This window comes from Mus caroli, unplaced genomic scaffold (genome assembly GCF_978045245.1).
Source record: "Mus caroli unplaced genomic scaffold, Mus_caroli_1 scaffold_6, whole genome shotgun sequence".
Classification (NCBI taxonomy): Eukaryota; Metazoa; Chordata; class Mammalia; order Rodentia; family Muridae; genus Mus; species Mus caroli.
Window position 1 is genome coordinate 65,227,331 of NW_028227261.1, and position 26,077 is coordinate 65,253,407.

General features: G+C 39.6%; 1 pseudogene; it reads left to right on the forward strand.

Moving 5' to 3' along the window:
• Positions 1 to 6,635: 6,635 nt before the first annotated feature.
• LOC110293789 (uncharacterized) lies at positions 6,636 to 8,339 on the forward strand (annotated as a pseudogene).
• Positions 8,340 to 26,077: the final 17,738 nt, after the last annotated feature.

Below are 26,077 nucleotides of genomic sequence, written 5' to 3' on the forward strand. Positions count from 1 at the left end.
GGATATAGGAACTCCACAGGAAGGCCAGCAGAGTTGACCAACCTGGACCCTTAGGGGCTCTCAGAATCTGAACCATGAAGCAAAGTACATACAAGGATTGGACCTAGGACTCCATGCACATATGTAGCAGATGGGCAGCTTATTCTTCATGATGGGTCCCAAACAACTGCAAAGGGACCTATCACAAAAGCTGTTGCCTGTCCATGGAATTTGTTCTCCTATCTGGGTTGCCTTATCTGGCCTCAGTGAGAAAGGAAATGATAGCCTTGCAGAGACTTGAAGTGTGACAGAGGAGGATAAAAGAAGGTCCCTGTCTTAGTCAGGGTTTCTATTCCTGCACAAACATCATGACCAAGAAGCAAGTTGGGGAGGAAAGAGTTTATTCGGCTTACACTTCCATACTGCTGTTCATCATCGAAGGAATTCAGGATTGGAACTCAAGCAGGTCAGAAAGCAGGAGCTGATGCAGAAGCCATGGAGGGATGTTCTTTACTGGCTTGCTTCTCATGGCTTGCTCAGCCTGCTCTCTTATAGAACCCAAGACTACCAGCCCAGAGATGGCACCACCTATAAGGGGCCTTTCCCCCTTGATCACTAATTGAGGAAATGCCTTACTGTTGGATCTCATGGAGGCATTTCCTCAACCGAAGCTCCTTTCTCTGTGATAACTCCAGCTGTGTCAAGTTGACACAAAACTAGCCAGTACAGTCCCCACCCACTCAAAGGAGAAGGGGAAGGGGGATGGAGGAAGGCTTGTGGGAGGAGATGACAGAGAGGGGGCAGTGAGAAGGATGTGAAGTTAAAAAAGAAAATTAAATTAAAACATAAATACGAACAGATAAGGTAAGAAGTAAGAACACTATTATTAATGCAAAAGTAATCCTTTTGAATCCTGAATAATTTGATTTTATTAAAGCTGCCAAAAATATGGGATCTCTATATCTCAATTGATCATTGCAACTAGAAATCAAGTGTTGTGAGTTAATGTTAGAATTCAGCTCACAGGAGCCAAACATTTGGGAATAAAAATCTGCAACTGCTGCTAACTCCATAGGCCCAGCTGACTTCAGTTTCTGCATCCTCAGCTCTCACATGCAGGTCAAGCACAGGAAACCAGGCACAATGAAACCTGGTATGGATGAACCATTCAATGTAGTGTTTCCCCTCACTAAGCATTACAGAAAATGGCTTAATTGAACTCCTGCAACCTTCACTAGGAGACTAAAACTCCCTCTGCTTTCCAAGGGTCTAGGAGGACAAGATTAAGTAAATAATCTAGATGCTAAGCACTGCCCCCATAAAAGGTTAGATTATAACTGTCAAGGAGATGGATCTACATAACTAAGCAACTGATAAGTTATAGAAATTCACATCCTGGGTTTCTGTATAAGGACTCAGCTCCACAGAATAAAATCTATTGCCTTACAACCTGGGTCTGCAGTGAATTTATTGGGCACAACTGTGTTCTGTTTCAGCACCTGAAACTTTCTCATCAAGGAAGATCTGAGAAAACCCATCAAACTACTACTGTGAAATGGACGGAGTGATACAAAGTTTTCTACTTGAAACAATGAGATCACGCATTGCTGACTACTTTGCTGGAAAATTCAATCAATCTCTATATTTTAAGAGCATGGAAGGAAAAGCATGAGCAATAACAATGAATTTTAGTGCCAAAGAACAACGAAAGCCTGCTACTCTGAAAGCATACAGACTTCCACCCAAAATGTAGAAATGTAGGCTCTAGAACTCCAGCTGGAGGAATTTTTCTTGTTCCACCCTTATCACAGCATCTGAAGGTCCACATGAGGAAATACACTGGGAGAAACCCTATATGGGCAATGCTCCTTACTGCCCATAGAAATTCTCCTACTTAATGGATCTCTGCAGATAAGAAAGAAAGCACAATCTTCACCCTCTACTGAAACCTGACTGCCCAAAAACAATATGCTCTGTAATAAAGTTTTATTGTTTCCTACCCACAACTCTGTCAACATCAAGTACATATTAATGCTGTTTGTAGATGACAAAACAAACAAACAAATTAATATTTTGAATAGGAACTGTAGCTTGTGATCTATAGACCTTATTTTGCATGAGGAAATCTACTTAATTGACCCTGTGACAAAAGTAGGCTTTATTGTTATTATTTCCAACTATGGTGGTGAAGAAATACAAATATTAAGACATTGCTGGAAGAAGCACTCTACAGTGAAACAGGATCAGTATTTCTCCCAATACTTATCTTTATCCTTGAATTTTTGTCTACATTTTTAGTTATGAATGGCCAGTTATGAAGGCCATGTGACCATTGCATGAAGGACAATTATAATTGACATTATTGAGTGTGTTATACTTGTTTGAGAATAAGTTTGTAAAGATACTGTGTTCTCTTCTCAGTTTCTTTAAGTGATATCAAGTAAGAGATTGTCAATGATTTTTATCTTAGTCTGGATTGGTATTGCTGTAAAGAGTTTCTGTGACCATAACAACTCTTATATAGGAGAACATTTAATTTAAACTTACATAAAAATAGGATCTAACTCCATCAACTTTAAGGGGGAGCATAGGGGCAAGCAGCCAGAGATGGTGCTGGAGAGATAGCTAAGAGTTTACATCTAGATTATCAGGGAGCAGAAAAAGATTGTGGTCTTGAGCCATCTGAGAGATATCTTTTGAAATTAAAATATGATTCACTAGGTTGTATTCTATTTTAAGGTTTCTAGCAAACTAAAACCACATTTTTTTGAGACCAAGGTTTTGATGTGTACTCTTGGTTGTTCAATTGAAAATACTTGGAAAGAACAAAGATCTATAAAAAGAGGACACACATGTGAGAGATTGACTGAATTGTGTTAATCCATTCCTAGCCAAGAAGGTTGAGGCTGGAAGACAACACACACTTTTAATCCAGATCCTGAGCTGTGAAGACACACCTTTAATCCTGGACACACCTTCTGCTGGAGGTAGAAGCAGGAAGGCTTTCCTACTTGTCAGCTGTCCTCACCTTGTTCACCCATCCATCCCTACACTTGTATTGGAGCCCACTGTTTCCATGTCCAGCCGGTTGAGAAGACCAGCTGAGACGACCTGTGTTTTGGGGACTGAAAAACTACAGGACTATTGAACTTTTCACTTTTAGCTAACTATTGTTGGATTAACAAGACTGCAGCCTGTAAGTACTTCCAAAATTTCCCTTTTGACACGTATATAAAGAAAGATTCACTCCATAACTTCTATGACTCTAGAAAACCATGGTTATTACAGGGGTATGTTGCCTTCATAGGAATTTAAAGTGCCATTTTTAGATTTTTGATTCTAAAAATTTATTTAATAATCACAAATTTAACTTATGCTATAGGAATGGAGTGAAATGTTCATGGAAAAGCCATGTTATACAATTTGTATGTGACTTTCCTTTAATTGTTTAGACACAGCATTCCAAACCACACACTTTACCTTTTTACTGTATTTGTATAGGCATGGGGGATGGGGGAGCAGACAGGAGCCAATCTGATGCAGCTCACAGCAGGGGCTTTATTCTATTCTAGCTAGCTTTGGCCACTCCAAAGCACTACCATCATGCAGTGTGAATGTGATGGTGGGAGAACCCTGGATGTCTATTGGGGCAAGACTTTATAGTAAGCAGCAAGTCGGGGGTGAGTGTGCAATCTTCTACTTGGAAAGCTACTGTGTCCTTTAACATAATTGGCTGATTCTGGGAATCATATCATAAACTTAATTTCTGCTCCCCTCAATATTGGTGGTCCCTTGGCATGGGGTGGGCTTGTAACCTAGGGGTGCAGGTTTGTTGGGGGAATAATCTGGAGACCCTGGTCTTGTTGAGGATTATCCTAAAGACTGGAGCCAGGCTCAGGTTTTGTTGGGGGCCAACTTGGAAACTAATATACAAGCCTGTTAGTTTGCCTGAATTCAAACTTTGGTCAGGTTCTCTAAAGTGGAGTCTGAGCTTAAAAGATGTGGCATCTCAGAGCCATCCCATCCCATGGACTGGAAGCATATTCCTACAAGGCCCAGCACTCCCAGAGAAGGAGGAAAGGGGTTGCACAAGTCCAAGTCATTAACCATTACCACAGTGCCTGGGTATTCTACGAGGAAACACTTGGGAGTAGTTTGGGTGAAAATATTAGGAAGCCAGGTGTCCATACAGCATTTTAAAATAATGTTCCTTGTGGTGGGCGACACAAATAGAATTGGAACTGTTCCTCTGGGGTCAGAGGGCATATTTTTGAATCCAAGAGAGTTTATTCCCTAGTGGAGTCAAATAGTGTGGCTGAGGGAGGGATTTCAAATATATGCAACTATTTGCTTGGAACAGAGATGAATGGCTGCAACAGGTAGCAAAGAACCCAGGTGCTGATTATATCTAGAAGTCCCATCATGGATGATTACACTGGGACTCAGCTCCTGAGTGCAAACCCCTTAGTCTTAAAACTTGGATCCTCAAAGTTGTTCTGGTTCTTCACCTTTAACTTTATCTTTGAGATATATCAGGGTAAATCCCACCATTGACTATGGTGATACTTTGGACACACACACACAAAGACCAGTTTTCTCCTGTTTGTACTTATGAAAATGACTTCAAGGAATCCCTGATTTCTTTGCCAGGTGATTTAAACAACCTATGGATGATTTTATTGTCTTTTCATTGATATTTTTTATTGTTAACAATTTTAAACATCAAAATATAAAGTATTTAAAAACTGAGGAATGTAGAATAGTATCAACTATAAAGGAGCCCACATCTTTGCTGTATGATAATACTAAGAAATAGAGACCTTGGGCAGTTTTCAGGCAAGTGTTTTCAATCTGTGCACGCAGGAGTTAGTGGCAAAAACAAAAAGCAAAAAAACAAACAAACAACAACAACAAAAACTAGGGATTTTGAGACCAGATTGAAGTAATAAGTCTTTTGTAAAAATGAGTTGTCCTGTAACATCCTGGAATCTTCATGGTGGGAGCAGATTCCCAGTTTCTAGGGAGAGACAGGCTGGATGTTGAGCTGAACACCTGTTAAGTGTTTTAATAAACAATGCCTATGCAATAATTCCTTCACAAAACACCAGAGAATACTTTTTGGAGAGTTTTCTGGTCTGTTGTTGTTTGGTTGTTTTTTGTTTTGTTTTGGAGGTTTTTGTTTGTTTGGTTGGTTTTGATTTTTTGAGACAGGGTTTCTCTGTGTAGCCCTGGCTGTCCTGTAAACCAGGCTGGCCTTGAACTCAGAAATCCACCTGCCTCTGCCTCCCAAGCCACCACTCAATAGTTTTCTAGTTGGTGAAAAAGTGGAAGCTATTACTGGCAGTTGCCAAGTTTTAATTTCCTCTATAACAGGTTTCAGAATTAATTTCCAGAGTACCCCATCCATCAAACTTCACATTTGTTTTTCTATTCTATGTGGTTTACCAGATGCTGCTGCTGCTGCTGCTGCTGATGATGATGCGATTTCTCTTTATTTCCTTTTCTCTTTCTCTCTTTTTCTTTCTTTCATTCCTTCTCTCTTAAATCTTTGCTTTCATTATTACCTTCTTTAAGTTAAATTTAGATTTTTCTCTTGATGATGATGACGTGATTTCTCTTTGTTTATTTCCTTTTCTCTTTTTCTCTTTTCCTTTCTTCCATTCCTTCTCTCTTAAATCTTTGCTTTCACAATTACCTTTTCTTTTAAACTTAAATTTAGATTTTTCTCTCATAAGTTCATCCTTATCACCAGCTGGATTTCTCCATGTTCCAAGAGTTGTATGGATATAGTCCTGGACAATCGAGTTCTATTGTCAGTATGCTGCAAGTGAACCTCTCTCTCATCATTAATCCATAGTTATTTGAGAAACTTGATGGGACCCCATAGCACAAGATCACAACAGAATGCAGCAGAGTCCTTCCCCAGAGAGACTTGCCTGGCTACAAAAAAAAAAAAAAAAAAAAAAAAAAAGCCACCCCAGATTCTGTGTCCTCCTGTATTAAGATTACGTTCATGTGTTCATGTAATCTATAAGTCTTTACTGCAAGAGGTTTCAACAACACCCAATTGTCTCTTCATTCACTCTCTTCATCCAAAACAACCCCGACCTGACTCCTACTTCTATCCAAAATATCCCACCAACAAATCGTATTCCACATTCTCTTCCTAGATGATGCATGCAACCTTGTAAGTGTATATTGTCTATTAAGTAAATATAGGCAAGCTAACACCCAAACAACATAAGGGGTTAGGTCAACAAGAGCACCTTCTGAATTCTAAGAGCCAGGGATGAGATGTTTAAGCAAGTTCTCTTGGTATGGGGCTCTACTCATTGAAAAGTATGGCCTACCAAATCATAACTTCAGAAGCTCTGGCCACATCACAGTGAACTTTTTAAAGGGAGTCCCCATAGCTATGGAGCTAAGTTTTGCTTGACGATTCCACCTTCATCAGAGCCAATGAAGGTGTGAATCCCAGCCTCCAGCACACACTCTGTCTGCTCCTGTCAACCACTTAACTTCTGTCTATCTTCTGTATGTGAGTATTCTCAAGGACTTTAAGCTCTCATATCTGACTACCTAGTTTAGCCAGATGTTCTCCTTTTTCCCAACAGTTGAGGAACTTGAAGAGTTCCAAGGCCTTCTGTGAAGTCTATATGGAGATGGCAGAAAAAGAAAACACAGGTGTTTCCCAGCCAGTACCCTGCAATACCCAGCCTTCCCCTCTGGAGTCCAGCCAGCTTGTCTCAGGTCAGAGCTCAGAGATGCCTACCTGGAAACAAACAGTGATGGTATCTGCATCCTGTAGCACACAGGAGAGAGCCTGTACTCAGAACTCAACAGTAAACATGGGAAAAGTCATTGATTTCTATTTTGGAGAGCCAGGTGAGACTGCTTCTGTAAACCAGCAAGTTGTGTCTGCTGAGCAGAAAAAAAATCCCCTAAATCCCCTCAGCTTATGCATCTCAACAGCACCACCAAGACATGCCTCCCTGCTGGAAAGAAGATAGCAGTACTTGATACCAGGGAGACTCTCTACAGAAGAATCCTGGATGAGGACACTGAGCCCTGACAAGAATCTCTTTATCAAAACTACAGGCATGTGTGAGAGTCAGAGGATTGCCTTTGATATTCATTAAATTGCTCTCTCTGGAATCTGTCCAGACCAGGAACCAATTGTGGATCACCTCCTTGCTTCTGTATGTGACCAGACATTTCAGGGTGAGCTTGAGATAACTTTAAGAGGTGACCATATCTCCTACTACAATCATATGACAACCAGGAATGGAGGGCATATGACTCTCTATTGGAGTCAGATGGCAGGACCCAGTTATAGTCAGGCCCTTCATCCCAATCAAATCATAACCTCCTTTTCTGAACAGAATTCTTTTGGAGATCAGCAGAGTAACCCAGCAGCTGATAATGGATTCTATGGAGATCAAGTGATATTGCCAAATGGATACCAAGCTTTCTGTGAGCTTCAGATGAGAGCTAACTGTGACCAAACAAATGACCAAATGAAATCGTTCAGTGGTCAGAATGTCTGCAAATATCAGGAGAGTCTCCTCAGTGGTGAGCGCTCCCTCTCTGAGTATCAGACATCCGGCTACAGATGTGACCAGGATTTGATTGTGAATCCCCAGGTGACAAGTCCATTTGGTGGCCAGCCTCTCTTTGATTTTCAGATACCAACCTCCAGTTTTGACACAACTCTTCCTGGGTCTAAGAGGACAAGATCTAGTGCAGAAGACAACCTGGTTTGCCCTTTGGAGACAAGTCCCAGTTGTGAAGAGACATTCTACTTGGGTCAGATGAGGACCTCTATTGATCAAGATGTTTACCCAAGTCAGAATGGAACACTCAATATTGAAGAAAGCCTTGATTCTCAGGTGACTTCACTTAGTTACCAAGTTCTGTATGTGGGTGAATCCTCATATCCTTCACTTTCCCCTTTGATCCAAAGTCAACCTCCGGAAAACTCATCAGCTTCCAATCTAGTCCAGGGACAGCATCCAGAGATGAAGTTAGACCTCAATCCCCAGATCCCTATGTGCCAGAAGAACCCTCATCCTTTGAAATGCTACTCCTGTACCTATGAGAAATGTCAGAAATCTTACAAAAGGGCTCAACACCTCAAAGAACACATGAAGAAACACACTGTTGAAAGGCCTTATGCATGCAATAAGCCTGGGTGCACATGGAAATTCTCCTGCTCAAAAGATCTCAAGAGACACAAACAAAAGCACAGTGTGGTGAGGCCCTACCCATGTCCCATGTGCAACAAAAACTTTGCCAGATTGGAGTACCTTAAGCAGCACGTGAGGCACCTTATTGAAGCATCATCCTCCACTGCAACCTGATTGTCCACAAATAATATCTCCCCTAACAAAACGTCATTGTCTCTTACCTGTTAGCATCAGAATCAGTTTCCAGATAGCCTCTGAATCCAGGGATAATGTTATCCCTAGGGGACAAGGACCTTCTTGTGTCTGTTACCATGGCTACCACAAAGTTCTAAAGTACTCCTCACCTATGTGCAATGGTGCCCACCATTCATTACTTGGCATCTATGTCAAAGCCCAACTATATGACAGAGACCCTAACCACTCACCCTTTTTCCTTTTTCTTCTGTTCTTTGTTTTCCCTCCTCTCTCCCATTCAAAAAAAAAAAAAAAAATCTCTTCCCATGGGATTATGCTGTCCTGGAGTGATCTGTTCGGAAAAGAGCCATCTTCCAACTAACACTACCCACAACTCTGTCAACAGCAAGTAGATTTTAGTGTTGTTTATGAAACACAAACATTTAGAATAAGAAACTGTACCATGTGATCTTCAGACATTTTTTTTTTTAATTTGGTTGGTTGGTTTTTTGTTTGTTTTTCGAGACAGGGTTTCTCTGTATAGCCCTGGCTGTCCTGGAAATCACTTTGTAGACCAGGCTGGCCTCGAACTCAGACCTCTTATTTTGCATGAAGAAATCTTTTTTTTTTTTTTTTTTTTTGAGACAAGGTTTCTCTGTATATTCCTCGCTGTCCTGTAACTCACTCTGTAGACCAGGCTGTCTTTGAACTAAGAAATCCACCTGCCTCTGCCTCCCAAGTGCTGCGATTAAAGGCATGCACCACCACTGCCTGGCTGAGGAAATCTTCTTAGCTCACCCTTTTTTAATGAGAGTATAACCACATTTCTGTTACAAAATTTGGCTTATTGTAGTTTGGACTAAGGTGGTATAGAAATATAAATATTAATACATTGCTGAATGTATTGTACATTGAATCAGGATCAATATTTCTCCCATTGTTATCTTTACCCTAGATTTTTTTACACACTTTTAGTTATGTATGCCATTTAAGGCTATATGACCATTGCATAAATTAGGATTATAATTTGCTTGATACTGTTATATTTTGTTTGAGAATGTGTTTGTAAAGACACTTGTATTTTCCTCTTAGTTTCTGTATGTGATATCAAAGAAGAGACTGACAATGGTTTTTGTCTGAATCAGAGTTTCTTTTTCTGTAAAGAGACTCCATGATCATTGCATCTCTAATCTAGAAGAACATTTTATTTATGCTGACTTAAAGATAGGAGCTAAGTACATTAATCTTTTGGGGTGGGGAACATGGGGGCAAGCAGGAAGACATGGAGATCTAGCCAGGATTTCTTCATCTAGATCAGTAAGCAGCAGGAAGAAATTGTGACCCTGGAGCTGACTTAGGCATCAGAAACCTCAAAGCTCACCACCAGTAACACAGTTCTACCAAAAATGCCATATCTATTCCAACAGGGTTACAACTCCTAATATTGCCAAGTCCTATGGGTTTAAATGGCCATGGGAGGGCAATTTAATGCAAACCACAGTTATCATATTGAAATAGAAAAACATTTCCTTCCATGGACGTCGATGCTTGTTATAAACTTATAATGTCTTTTGAAATAGTAGGAGGGATAGTTATATCTCGCTTAGGAATGACTATTACCATCTTATTGCTTCATTTAAAAATTAAGTATGATATAAACAGATAGGATTGAATATATGTAGTTGACAGAGAGTGTACTTCTAGTGGCTATTTTACTTATAAATATGACAATTTCTGGAAGAAAGGAAAGCCAACAAATGTCTCTGTGCAATGGTGAGAATTTTTTACTTGGTTAAGCAATTCAAAGATGGAAGAACCATGCCTCATCAGAACCTTTGAGCTGGGAATACACATCTTCACACCATATCTTCTGATGTGGAAACACCAACTTGTAATCAAGGATACACTTTCTCCTTGCAAACAATATGTATCACATGATAAAGAGAAGCACTCTGTCTCTGTCTGTCTCTGTCTCTCCCTCTCTGTCTCTCTGTCTCTTTCCTGGTTTGTTTCTGATCAAGCTGGCAAGATTTGGCCTCTCTGGCCTTTCAGCCATCCAAGTTTTTTTAAACATTAAATTATTTTATTTATTTACATTCCAAATATAGACCTCCTTCATGCCCCCCCAATTCAGAGTTCTTCACCCCGTTATACTGCCCATTTGCTTCTGAGAGGGTTTTCCCTTCACCTACCCACCCCATCAAGCCCCTCTCCCCCCAGAAATCCCCTTTCCTGGAGCATCAAGTCTCTATAGGATAAAACACATCTTCTCTTACTGAGGCCAGACAAGGGAGTCCCATCTTTCACCCAGGACCCTTCCTCTGCCTTATGTGATTTTCTTCCCTCTTCTAAGTGGGATTGAAACATCCTAACCTGGGTCTTCCTTCATGTTAAACTTCATATAGTCTGTGAGTTGTATCAAAATTCAAAACATAAAAACACTACTAACCCAAAACATCCAGGAAATCCAGGACACACTGAAAAGACCAAATCTAAAAGTAATTGGAATAGAGGCATGTGAAGATTCCCAGCTCAAAGAACCCGAACATGTCTTCATCAAAATCATAGAAGAAGCCAGGCTGTAGTGGTGCACGCCTTTTAATCCCAGCACTTGGGAGGCAAAGGCAGGCGAATTTCTGAGTTCGAGGCCAGCCTGGTCTACAAAGTGAGTTCCAGGACAGCCAGGGCTATACAGAGAAACCCTGTCTCGTAGAAAAAAAAATAAAAGAAAGAAAGAAAGAAAAAAAATCATAGAAGAAAACTTCCCCAACCTAAAGAAAGACATAAATGCACAAGAAGCCTATAGAATACCAAATAGATTGGATAAGAAAACAAAATCCTCTCATTACATCATAAAACACTAAATGCACCGAACAAAGAAAGCATATTAAAAGCTGTAAAGGAAAAGGGCCAAGTAACAAATAAAGGCAGTTCTATCAGAATTACACCAGATTTCTCAACAGAGACACTAAAAGCTAGAAGATCCTGGACAGAGGTCATGCAGACCCTAAGAGAACACAAATGCCATCCCAAGCTACTATACACAGCAAAACTCTCAATCAACATAGAATAGATAGAGAAACCAAAACATTTTAGGACAAACCCAAATTTAAACAATATCTATCTACCAATTCAGCTCTACAGGGGATTCTATAAGGAAAACTCTGACACAAGGAGTCAAGCAACAGGAAGAAATTAGGATCCTTGATCTGGCTTGGGCATCTGAAACCTCAAATTCACTGCCAGTTAAGAGCTTCCTCCAACAATCCCACACCTATGCCAGCAAGGCCACGATTCCTAATATTGCTAACCACTATGAGTTTAAGGAAGAGAACATTTGAATGCATACCCCCACACTTATCATGTTTAAATTGGAGATAGTAAAACATGTCTCTCAATGGCCATTGCTGCCCCTCATAAACTTCTAATGCCTTTGCAATCATAGGATGTTATATCATGTTTATGCATGACCATAACCAGCATAGTGTTTCATTTGGAAATTAAGCAGGATAGAAGTAAGGATCTGTTTATATCATTGACAAAGGGTGGACTTGTGGCACCTATTTTTCTTATAAACATGAGTACATCTGGAATTAACAAAAACCACCAAGTCACTGGGTACAATGGTACGAAATTTTTACTTAAATACTTTGAATTGGGAAAATTCATACCTAATCATAATTTGAGTTGGGAAAATCCATCTTTAAATGAGATCAGTTGAGGAGGCAATACCTACTTCTAATCTCAGACAAATCTGCTCATAGCCTATATGAACCACATGGAAGTGTGTGTGCTCTCTCTTACATTCTCTTTCTCTGTCTCTGTCTGTCTCTGTCTGTCTCTCTGTCTGTCTCTGTCTGTCTATGTCTCTGTCTCTCTGTCTCTCTCTGTCTCTCTCTGTCTCTCTCTGTCTCTGTCTCTGTCTCTCTCTGTCTCTCTCTGTCTCTCTCTCTCTCTGTCTCTCTCTGTCTCTCTGTCTCTCTGTCTCTCTGTCTCTCTGTCTCTCTCTCTCTCTCTCTCTTCTGGCTTATCCTTGTTCTCACTACCAAGTGTCTGGCTTTTCTGGCATCTCAGCTAACTTTTTGTTGTTGCTGTTATTCCAGTGCATACTCAAGACTACCTGACCTGAGCCACTCAGCTTCATGGAATGATTAAGTACTGGGATCTTAGTCTTATCAACCATGAAAGGCAGCTGTGACTGATATTTTTATTTTAAGTGAAATATGTCTTGAATAAACTACAATCAAGGTTATGGATGGCATGCCTGTGAGCAATAGTCTGCCTTGTTTGAAGTGGGTGAGTCTACCTGCCTTTAATCCATATTTTGAGATAGAAGGACACAAGCTTGTAACATGAGCCATACATTCTGCTGGAATCCTATATAAGAACATGGAATAAAGAAGGTTTTTCTCTTTCCACAATGGCCCATTTTCACTGGCATTGGCGCCTACACTTTTGGGATTGCAGCTTATGCAGAAGACTAACTGAGATACCCAGGTTTGTGTGGTTAAGCAACAGCTAGATTCTTGGACTTTCTTTTCATAGCTAGCCATTGTTTAATTAGTTGGGCTGAAGCTTGTAACTAATTCCAATAAATTTCAAATAAATTCCATTAATGCATTCCAAATAAATAAATAAATAAATAAATAAATAAATAAATAAATAAGAGGGAACTTCATTCTGTAAGTTCTGTGACTCTAAAGATCTGTGACTAATGCACCAGCTAATGTCATCTCATAAGTAGCATATACAAGGCTTATTATTGACATGACTACTTGGTTATAGTTTGTTATGAATGTGTTTGAGCAGTCATTTGTGTGTCCTTTCCTTAAACTTTTTCTGTAACATCAATTAAGGTTCTATCATGGTTATCATATTTAAGTTTGAGAAAGGAGAAGAATGTTCTGCAATGGGCGTTGCTGCCTCTTCAGAGGTTGTAATGCCTTTTTGGTAGTAAAGGAGTAGTTAATCATTTCATGTTTAGCCATAACTGCAACCTGGCTATTTTTTTCTTTTATTTGGGAACTAACCATGACTTAAGGAGATATAATTGGCTGTCAAGTTGACAAAGGATGATTTTGTAGTTACTATTTTAGTTGTCAACATAACTTTAACTAAAACCCCCAAATGGCTGTGCACACATGTGAGGGCTTTTTTCTTAATTAAATAGTCTGAAGTTGAAAATACATTTCTAATCTGGATATTTGAGTGGGAAAGGCACACTTTTGATCCAGACATTTGATGTGAAAAGAATCTATTTTAATCTGGGCCCTGCATTCTGCTGTGTTCAAAGAACATTACAGAAAAAAGTCTTCTGCTTTTTTCTGCTTATTCTTTCTAAATCTTTTTTTTTTTTTCTTAAATTCCTGCTGCCATCAGCAGGGATCAAATTATTAGAAGTCAGCAGATTTTGACCACAAAATAACAAAGAGTTAAAAACAGAAGAATTTAGTCTCTGCTCCTGCATTTCTTTTAGACAAGAACAATTCCAACAGTATCAACTAATTTGGACCCTGGGATCTCCCAGAGACTAAGCCACCAACGACCAAAGAGTATACACAGGCTTGTTCTAGGCCCATCCACATATGTAGCACAGGACTGTCTTTTCTGTTCTCACTGGGAGAAGATGTGACTAATCCTGAAGAGGATTGATGCCCCAGGGAACAAGAATGCCCTAGGGAAGGGAGGAGGGGGAACACCCTCTCAGAGACAAAGGGGTGGGAGGATAGTGTGAAGAGCTCTGGGAGTGAGGACCCCAGGAAAGGAACAATATTTGATATGTAAATAAATTTTAAAATTAATTAAAAAATAAAACAGAAGAATTGCCAGAGATAAGACAGTCTTGGCCCCTGATCACCACCAATGTTACCCTTTGCTGCCTGCTTCAGTACCTGGATACCATGGTTGGCCCATGGCATTTCAAAAAAGAAAAACACTTACACCAAGTCCACTTTTGGTTTTCCATATACTGATTTGAGCATGGTCAAACTCCAAGTCAAGAGGCCCTTGTAGATAACTGATCACCAGCCCAATTTCCCCAAGACATTAACTGTAAAGAGCTAAAGTTCAGTATCTTTGTCATAATTTTAAAGAACTCTCTTCAATGGCTTCCTGTCTGGACTGTTTCTTTTTGTGTGTGAGTGGGGAGGGGTAGCATGTTGTCACAGAACCTTCAATGTCTCCCATTCGTAATTATGGTTCTACATTGATATCACTTCAAAAGGAGCTTTCTTGCCCATAATACCTAGGGGCAGCATGGACCACAGACATCAACATGGTCTTCTGTGGAAGGCCCCTGAACATGGATATCAGTGTAGTCTTGGTGGTAGCATGAGTCATAAACATCAACATGGCCTCAGGCATCAATATAGACTATGGACACTGACACAGCTTTATTCAAGTCTCAGCTGGGGCTTCTACCCTCCCTTGTTTATTAAGTTCCCAGATGAAAGACACACTCACAGCCTTTATATTTACAATAAGCCTTAAGGGTCACAATAGCTGGGCAGCTGTCTACCCTCCATGATGATAGAATCTACTTTCCTATCAATAACCCCCAGTTATTACTTACTATTTACCATGGTTCCATCTAGGCTGCTCTTAACTCCAATTGGCCAGCCCACAGGTCCATATTTCTATGGCTCAGCTAACCCATGATGGCTTCTCCTCCCTCCTACATGTTCTTCTTGTTCTTGTTCTTTTTTTTTTTCTTTTTTTTTAATTAGGTATTTTCCTCATTTACATTTCCAATGCTATCCCAAAAGTCCCCCATACCCCTTCCCCACTCCCCTATCACCCACTCCCACTTTTTGGCCCTGGCGTTCCCCTGTACTGGGGCATATAAAGTTTGCAAGTCCAATGGGCCTCTCTTTCCAGTGATGGCCGACTAGGCCATCTTTTGATACATATGCATTTGTTCTTGTTCTTGCTCTTGCTCTTGCTCTTGTTCTTGCTCTTGCTCTTGCTCTTGCTCTTGCTCTTGCTCTTGCTCCTGCTCCTGCTCCTGCTCCTCCTCCTCCTCCTCCTCCTCCTCCTCCTCCTCCTCCTCCTCCTCCTCCTCCTTCTTCTTCTTCTTCTTCTTCTTCTTCTTCTTCTTCTTCTTCTTCTTCTTCTCCACCTTCTTATCCTTCTCTTCACCCTCCTCCTCCTCCTCCTCCTCCTTCTTCTTCTTCTTCTTATCCTTCTTATCCTTCTCTTCACCCTTCTCCTTCTCACCCTCCTCCTCCTCCTACCCCAAGCTCATGAAATGTAAACCCGCACCTATGTCTGTTGGGCCCAACTATTGGGTGTTGGCATCTTTATTTACCAATCATAATTAACTGGAGGTAGGATGACTTAGCTAGCATCTAGGTGTGAACTCTCTGGGGCAACCATTTTTTGAGGCCCAAATTAGCATTAGAATACAGGCAGCATCAAGCCAACCAACAACAACAGCCTCTGGCTGCAGTTTGGGTCACAGACACGAATGGAAGGTCTACTAAGGAGGATTATGTTAAATAGTGTACTATCCCTGATGTATCTCAGATATGCTGTTGTTTTCCAGTGTCCGGATCTGCCTGAACCCCAGGCCACTGCATACCTCCATGATATGACCTCACTGGTCAAAACTCTCCTGTTTGACTTTTTAAACTGTTTTGTTTTGTTTTGTTTTGTTTTGTTTTGTTTTGTTTTGTTGTTGTTGTTTTTGTGGGAAGAAACTCTGGGAACCTCATATAGATTTGTAAGTCTAAGAGGTCATATGTGTGATTCCAAGAGAGCTAACATCTGGGAGAGTCAAATAGTCTTAGGGGTGTGGATATCAATAAAAATGGTACTCTTTGCTCAAAATAGAAACATATGTCCAGAACACCTTGGGAAATCAGGAGACAGACCAGAAAGGCTAGAGGCCAGTTTGGGCTACTGCCTCAAAACCAACAGCAAATTGTCATTCATTCTCAGCACCATTAATAACCTGATAGGAAAAGGAGGCTAAGGAGGAGTATTACTTGAGTATAGTCCAACCTGGGATATAACAAGGTTCCATGTCAAAAGAAAATCAAATGAATAACCTCCCCACCACAAAACAACAACAACAACAACAACAACAACAATGAAAAGGCAACAAAACAAAACAAAACCCCCAAACACCAAACCTGCTGGCTCTTCACTAAACTTCTAGACTAAGGCAAGATGTCCAGACTTTGCTTTGAGCCTGGTCTAAAAGGTAAAACACATATCAAAAACAGAACAACTATCAAAGAATAATTCTATCATCAATGCTAAAATGATCTAACTGAATTCTTAGTACTTTATACCAGAAGATATTTTTATTAAATCATAGCTGTCATGAAGTTAAAATCTGCACAGTCCCAGAACTTAATAAATGTAGAAATTGCATCCTGGGTATTTAATGAGAGCTAAATATTTTGGCTTATAACCTCAAAGTTTTATAGAATCTGAAGCTAATTCCTTTGACCCAGCATTGCTCTATTTCTGCTCTTTAAATTCTCTCAAAGAAGATTACAGTATATTCCACCAACGACTATGGTGGTATTGATGGAATGATCCAAAGTGAAATGTGCTCCTGCTGAGAGATATGGAAATGGCTTCAAGGAATTCCTGCTCCTTTGGTATGTGATTCAATCACCTACTGAATTCTAAGAGCCTGGGAGGATAAACTTAATTGCTCTAGTTGTGAGACTTCAACACGACCCCCCCCCCCCAAGATCATGATCTCACCAAAATGTGAACTTTGAAGGGCTGTCCACTTCCAGCCAAGGCTTATAAAAGTAGATTCTAGAGCTCTGGGGCTGAGTTCATTTCTCCCACTTCACTTTCATCACAGTCTCAGAAAATCAGATGCTTTGGCCTTCAGCTAGCATTCTTAGTCTGGTTCAGGCAATTATCTAGCTTCTGTCTGTCTCCTACGTTTGACTATTCTCAAGAGAGTTGAGCTCTCACAACTAAATACATAGCCAAGAAATAAGATGCTGTTCTTCATTGAAAATGTTAAGGATATTGAGGAGTTTCCCTAGGGCTTTTCTAGTCCATGTGATCACCAGGAAGATACCCCAGCTGAGTCTGATTCACAGTTCTGTACTCCTCTGATTTCCTCAGTGGAGACCAACCAGTTCTTATCAGTTCAGCAACACATAATGCTTACCTCAAATCAATCAGTGAGGACATATGGATATTGTAGTGCCCTTAGGACACTCTTCACCCAGATCTCAACAGCACCTCCCCTGACCCTGAAAAAGCTATAGGTTTTCATTTTGGAGGCGGAGAGCAGAGAGCCAAATGAGACTTTTTCTGCAAACCAGCAAGTTGTTTCTGCTGACCACACAGACTCGACAGCATGCTCTCAGTTGATGAAGCTCAATAACACCCCTGAGACCACCCCCTCTGATTGCCAGAAGACCTCAGTGCCTGACACTAAAGAGACAGTCTACAATGAAAGTAACAAAGACACCCAGTGCTAACAAGACTCTTACACTCCATAGTAACAGCAGAACCCAATGATTCCCAACCTTCAAAATTAATGATGGCTTGTCAGTATTATTGTTGTTTTTGTTATTATTATCATCATCATTATTATTATTATTTTAGAAAACAGCACAATGTTGAGATTGCTGCAGGGTTTTGAGGAATGTTTCCATTTCTCTTTTCCTATCACTTGATGGCTATTTACACACTTGTTAAAAAAGTCAAAGCCACATTTTTAGTAAAAGAATACAACTGATCAGGCACTGTAGGGAATGGAAGAAGCCAGAGCTTCCTTAGTGATACATGTCCAATATGTTTAATTGCATGAGATTCCCTGGAAGATCCATTCACACTGATAGGACTGAACACTCTTCTCAAATAAACACTCCTAGTCCAGGAAGAGCTAAGAACCTTTCTAATAAAACAGCACAAGAAGCTATTCTTGATGCAACAATTAAGAGTTCTGTGAAACATCAGAATAAGCAAAAACACAAAGAGAAAAATTTTAGTAACATTTTCAAGGGGCTTAGAATATCTTTACTGGGACTTTAGAAAGTCTCAATATAAAAAACACATACAGCCTAGGGTTTCTTTTTGGAAAAGACAAAAGACTGAATATTCTCATTTCCGTTAGAGCTTCTGGGTCCCCACAATCAGGAATCAAATGCTAAAGCATGCTGAGTATTTACTTTATATCTCAGCCCCAAAGAGCCTATGTACGAATATCAAACACATCTAAAATGCTATAACAAAAAATGTAGGATAGCAAAAACTCTTCTCAAAGATAAAGAACCTCTGGTGGAATCACCATGCCTGACCTCAAGCTGTACTACAGAGCAATTGTGATAAAAAAAAAAACCGCATGGTACTGGTACAGGGAGAGACAGGTAGACCAATGGAATAGAATTGAAAACCCAGAAATGAACCCACACACCTATGGTCACTTGATCATTGACAAGGGAGCTAAAACCATCCAGTGGAAAAAAGACAGCATTTTCTTTCTTTTTTTTTATTAGATATTTTCTTCATTTACATTTCAAATGCTATCCCAAAAGTCCCCTATAACCTCCCCATGCCCTGTTCCCTGACCTACCCACTTCTACTTCCACTTCCTGGCCTTGGCATTCCCCTGTACTGGGGCATATGATCTTTACAATACCAAGGGCCTCTCCTCCCATTGATGACCGCCTAGGCCATCCTCTGCTACATATGGAACTAGAGACACAGTTTTGGGGGCTACTGGTTAGTTCATATTTTTGATCCTCTTAGGGTTGCAGACCCCTTTAGCTCCTTGAGTATTTTCTCTAGCTACTTCTTTAGGGGCCATGTGTCCCATCCAATAGATGACTGTGAGCATCCACTTCTGTGTTTGCCAGGCACTGGCATAGCCTCACAAGAGAGAGTTATATCAGGGTCCTGTCAGCAAAGTCTTGCTGGCATATGCCAATAGTGTCTGGGTTTGTTGGTTGTATGGATCCCTGGGTGGGGCAGTCTCTGGATGGTCTTTTATTCTGTCTTAGCTCCAAATTTTGTCTCTGTAACTCCTTCCATGGATATTTAGTTCCCCATTCTAGGTAGGAACAAAGTATTCACCCTTGGTCTTCCTTGTTCTTGAGTTTCAAATTTCCTTTATGAATATCGATGCAAAAATACTCAATAAAATTCTCGCTAACTGAGTCCAAGAACATATCAAAACAATCATCCATCATGATCAAGTAGGCTTCATTTCAGGGATGAAGGGATGGTTTATTATATGGAAAACCATCAACATAATCCACTATATAAACAAACTCAAAAACAAAAACCACATGATCATCACGTTAGATGCTGAGAAAGCATTTGACAAAATCCAACACCCATTCATGATAAAAGTATTGGAAAGATCAGGAATTCAAGGCCCATACCTAAACATAATAAAAGCAATATACTGCAAACCAGTAGCCCACATCAAACTAAATGGAGAGAAACTTGAAGCAATCCCACTAAAATCAGGGACTAGACAAGCCTGCCCACTTTCTCCCTACCTATTCAATATAGTACTTGAAGTCCTAGCCAGAGCAATTAGACAACAAAAGGAGCTGAAGGGGATACAAATTGGAAAGGAAGAAGTGAAAATATCACTGTTTGCAGATGATATGATAGTATATATACACGTGACCCTAAAAATTCCACCAGAGAACTCCTAAACTTGATAAACAGCTTCAGGGAAGTAGCTGGATATAAAAATTAAGTCAAACAAATCAGTGGCCTTCCTTTACACACAGGATAAACAGGATGGGAAAGAAATTAGGGAAACAACACCCTTCACAATAATCACAAATAATATAAAATACCTTGGTGTGAATCTAACTAAGGCAGTGAAAGATCTGTATGATAAGAACTCAAGTCTCTGAAGAAAGAAATTAAAGAAGATCTCAGAAGATGGAAAGATCTCCCATGCTCATGGATTGGCAGGATTAACATAGTCAAAATGGCTATCTTGCCAAAAGCAATCTACAGATTCAATGCAATCCCCATCAAAATTCCAACTCAATTCTTCAATGAATTAGAAAGGGCAATTTGCAAATTCATCTGGAAAGACAGCATTTTCAAAGAGTGGTGCTTTATCATGTAGAAGATGATTATCTGGTGATTATCATGTAGAAGAATGCAAATAGATCCATTCTTATATCCTTGTACTAAGCTCAAGTCTAAATGGATCAAGGAACTCCACATAAAACCAGAGACTCTGAAACTTATAGAGGAGAAAGTAGGGAAGAGCCTCAAAGATATGGGCACAGGGGTAAAATTCCTGAACAGAACAGCAATGGCTTGTGCTGTAAGATTGAGAATCAACAAATGGGACCTCATAAAATTGCTAAGTTTCTGTAAGGCAAAAGATACTGTCAATAAGACAAAAAGGCCACTAACAGATTGGGAAAGGATCTTTACCAATCCTAAATCAGATAGGGAACTAATATCCAATATATATAAAGAACTCAAGAAGGTGGACTCCAGAAAATCAAATAACCCTATTAAAAAATGGGGTACAGAGCTAAACAAAGAATTCTCAACTGAAGAATTCCGAATGGCTAAGAAGCACCTGAGAAAATGTTTGAGAAAATGTTCAACATCTTTAATCATCAGGGAAATGCAAATCAAACCAACCCTGAGATTCTACCTCACACCAGTCAGAATGGCTAAGATCAATATTCAGGTGACAGCAGATGCTAGCGAGGATGTGGAGAAAGAGGAACACTCCTCCATTGTTGGTGTGATTGTAAGCTGGTACAACCACTCTGGAAATCAGTCTGGTGGTTCCACAGAAAATTGGACATAGTACTACTGGAAGATCCAGCAATTCCTCTCCTGGGCATATATACCAGAAGATGTTCCAACTGGTAAGAAGGACACATGCTCCACTATGTTCATAGCAGCCTTATTTATAATAGCCAGAAACTGGAAAGAACCCAGATGTCCCTCAACAGAGGAATGGATACAGAAAATGTGATACATTTACACAATGGAGTACTACTCAGCTCTTAAAAACAATGAATTCATGAAATTCTTAGGCAAATGGATACATCTGGAGGATATCATCCTGAGTGAAGTAACCCAATCACAAAAGAACACACATGATGTGCACTCACTGATAAGCGGATATTAGTCCAGGAATTTAGAATATCCAAGATACAATTTGGAAAACACATGAAACTCAAGAAGGAAGACCAAAGAAGTGATATGGTCCTATGAGCCCCTCCTTGATTTCCAATTTATAATAGGTTACAAGCCCAGTCGGCTGCAACTGCTGTTGTAGGATCATGATTTTAATGGTAGTGTCCTGCGTGAAAGCTAATGTTTTAAAGGCCCCTCTCTGCTTTCTGTCCCCTACTGTGTGCTCAGAACTCCACACCACTTGGTGCAGATTTCTGAGTTACAGTTTATCTCTATCACTCCTTATCAAAGCAAATCTTCTCAGCATGGCCATTGAAATACCTGGGACTAGTCTAAAGAAGCCGCCATCAACTTGCGTTCTGGAGGCCAGGAAAAGAAACAAAGGAACAAACCTCTGACCAGTTTACATAGTCATTGTTTCCTTCAGTATTGGACTAAAATCAGGACACCAGAATTTTTAGCCACCTATGTCTCTCATAATGATGAGAACCAAGTATGTCACAAACATTAACAAGTACACAGGTTGCAGAGGTTCGTGTGTGGGCTTTGGAGGTTGATGGGACCAAAGTAAGGGATTATGGTTTGTACACATTTCCTTCTCAATCCCTAGTCTTCTACCCTGACTTTCTCACAAGCTCTCACCTACATCATGCAAAGGGGAAGATTCCCCTCAGTTATACAGTTTAGAGAGTTGCAAAGAGAAAGAAAACACTGCCTTTAACAAAACACTTACATATGCCCTATCAGCCACAGTTTAAGTTCCTTAGCAATAGGATACTGTCCCACTGGTTTAGAGTATGACATAATTCTTTCTTGATTTGTTTAGATACAAAAATCTATAAATCTTCATTTCTTGTTTAAAAGTTTATTTATTTATTTACATCCCAAATGCTGCTCCTTCTCCCCCGTCCCTCTTCCCCTTCTCTGAGAGAGTATCTCCCCTTCCTATCATATCCTCTCAACAGGGCCCATCAAGTCTCTACCAGATGGTGTAAGTCCTCTCCCACAGAGGCCAGAAAGAGCAGCCATGGAGACTTAACTGTGTGTTTGCTACATTTCTTTAAGGAAGCCAGGTGTGATTGATTAGTGGCATAGCAACTTTCTTTTGTGCAATAAATCTAGTGTAGTGCAGAGAGGATATAGCATCTTTAAACCAGTATTAAAATATATAAATGCTCTTACCTAGGCACCATTTTTCAACTGTCTTAAACTCTCAGACCTCTTGGCCCCACTTGCTACTCTGCCACACTTTATCTGGCTCTCTGCTGGAGTTATATATGATACAGACAACTCTCATCGATTTAATTTTCTTTCAGTTGTATAAAAACTTTCTAGTAAAAAGAAGAAATTCCTTGCTTGATTACACAGTCCTGAATGCACATAGGGCCCTGGCCCAATTACTAACACATGGGGACTTATAACAATGACGTGGTCACTATCACATGAGCACATGTGGCCTGCTTCATCTCCAACATTTCCCTGGTAACAAAGACATTTTTCTCTCAGCATCTTTTATGAAAATATCTACTGAAGCAGGATTGCTCCTATTTAATTAACTTTCTACTTCCAAGCCTCAGACACAAGAGGAAATAATGAAAAAAATCACCACAAAACAGTTGGTAACCAGCTACTAATTTCTTTTTGCAATATTTCTCAATGCTTTGTTTCTATGCAAAAGCACTATCCTTTCCTTAACACTTTAGTTTCTTTCAGAAATTCAATTTTTATGAAGATAAAAGAAAATAGTAGAAAATATCATATAATTTTTCATCAAGTTGCTTGTTTATTTTTGTTTTTTATTGCTCCAATTTTATTTTCCCCACTTCCTCATATAAAAACACTAAATTCCTCTCAGTCCTATGTCCAAAGTGTGTAGTGTCTTCAGCAATAAGGGCTTATCTTTATCTTCTGAGGGGTAAACAAGGGAGAGCCCAATATATTAGATTCTTTGGAAATCTGTTGGACTCCTATGACCAAGAACTCAAAGGGAGATTTTTCTATGGCTGGTACCACCAGGCTTTTGTTAAATACTCATTGGCTCATGGGAATAGCATTGTCACTATCTGTGGAATAATTTCATTGAAGTTGTATCTATCAATACATTTACTGATCAGATTATTGACAGATAAATAGATGATTGATACATAGATAGATAAATAGAGAAATATTTCTGTCCCTCTGCCTCCCTCTCCCAATGGTTTTCTTCTCAGAGATTTCCCATCTTTTTCTATTTTCTCTGTCAGAGTACCTGTGTTTTTATTTCCCTCAAAGAACTAAGGTAGAACAGACCTGGGCACTTGCTCCCTGGGAACTGGCTCTCATAGTATCACAGGGTACTATGCTGCTGCAAAGTGGGATAAATAATTAATAGCCTTGCCCATATATAAATCCTTTGAACCATACAATGACTCCATAAGCATCCACCACCAAGATATCCACAACAGTGCAAGAGTAGCATTTTTATGTTGGAGAAATGTAAACTACTATTGTCATTATGTTGATCTTGTTCAGGCAACCAAGTTGAGAGCTCATAGATGTGGTTTTCTTGTCGTAAGTAGAAGACATTATTTCACAGCACATGCCCTGACCTTCTATGTCTTACAATTAAGTTTCCACCTCTTCTAGGATTTTCCTTGAGCCTTAGGTCTACTGCAGCTGGCTTTACAGATGTATCAAATGGGTGTTCTTGAGATCACAGTTCTACCTTTGTTTATCTTTTGTTTTCCTTGCCAGTTATTATAATTTATTCAAATAAACAAGTAGAATTTGATCATTTTTAAGACAACTGTTTTTGTACTAGTAAAGAACTTCTTGAGCAAATATAACTATTTTGCAGCTCATTTAATGTCAGCAAATACCACTGACTTCAGGTGAAGAGTAACCAAAGGTTTTGCAATAACTTGAGAAAACTAGACAATCCCTGTAAAAGAATAGCAAGAGTTCTAAAAGAACTCAAAATATATGTCAATAATTTCACCTAAACAGACCCACCCTCATAAATAAATCAAAAATTTAAAAAGCTATCTTTTCAAATATTCACTAACATACTTTTAATAATAAAATAATTAATAAACCTTAATTCAGCGACAGGATTGATTGATCAATATTTTCCATTAGTTCAATGAACTATTCATTAAACTAAAAAAATAGTTACAAAGAGGTTATGTACACATAGAAAACTATAATGTTTGAAAGATAAGTATACATATCTAATCATAACTGCTATATCAGTATTGCTATATTAAATATCTATGTAAAGAAAGGAATAAAATACATTGTAGAAATGATGTATTATGTTAAGATATGGCTGCTTTGATTTTTAGATTGTGGTATTTAAAATAAGGAGAACAAGCTGAAACAAGAGTTGTTTTTATGTTGAGCATTTATAAAAACTAAAAAGAGAAAAATAGTTCTCAAATGATCTCACAAGTCATCTATTCTACATACTTTAAATATTTCTCATGCTACATACTTTGAGAATTTTTCCATGATCCATAACATGCCATAAACCTATTTTTTATTAGATATTTTCTTTATTTACATCTCAAATGTTATCCCCTTTCCTGGTTTCCCCTCCAAAAACTCCCTATCCCATCACCTCTCCCCCTGCTCACCGACTCATCCAATCCTGCTTCCTGGCCATGGCATTCCCCTACACTGGGGGTATAGAGCCTTCATAGGACCAAGGGCCTCTCCTCTCATTGACAAGGTCACCCTCTGCTACATATACAGCTGGAGCCATGAGTCCTTCCATGTGTACTCTTTTATTAATGGTTTAGTCCCTGTGAGCTCTGGGAGTACTGGTTGGTTTATATTGTTGTTCCTCCTATGGGGCTGTAAACCCCTTCAGTTCATTGGGTCCTTTCTCTAAATCCTCCATTGGGGACCCTGTGCTCAGTCCAATGTTGGCTGAGAGCATCCAGCTCTGTATTTGTCAGGCACTGGTAAAGCCTCGCAAGAGGCAGCTATATCAGGCTACTGTCAGCAAGCACTTGTGGCATCCACAATAGTGTCTGTGTTTGGTGACTGTATATGGGATGGATCCCAGGGTGGAGCAGTTTCTGGATGGCCTTTCCTTCAGTCTCTGCTCTATACCTTATCTCCATACTTGCTGCTGTGAGTATTTTCTCTCTTCTTTCTTTCCTTATTTAGTATTTAGCCTAAAGATATTAGGTAAAATATATGGTGGTGATGAGATAGGCCAAAATGGATGCAGTGATGGCGGCCCTTTAGTATAGAATGGAGAGCAGTATTGGAAAGCCACTTAAGGCCTGATGAAGGGTATAAAATCCCAAGAAATCAGAAGATCATTATTGTGACCAATCTCTGAATAATCATCTCAAGTACTTGGTAAGGGACACCATCTATATTGCTTGTCACAGTAGAGGTAACTTGATGTGAAGTATCAGAAACCTAAATAGGTAAAGAGGATGCATGAATGTAGAATAATTATGACTTCATATTTTTTACAGCCAAAATATGGCATGTCTACATAGAAAAGGGCAGTCAGCAATGCCATATGATTTGATATACAGCAAAAACATGTGATGGTGAGAACACAATCTTTGTAAGTAATAGCAACAGCATGCAGGGATCAGAGTCTGATCATGGCCAGAATTTAT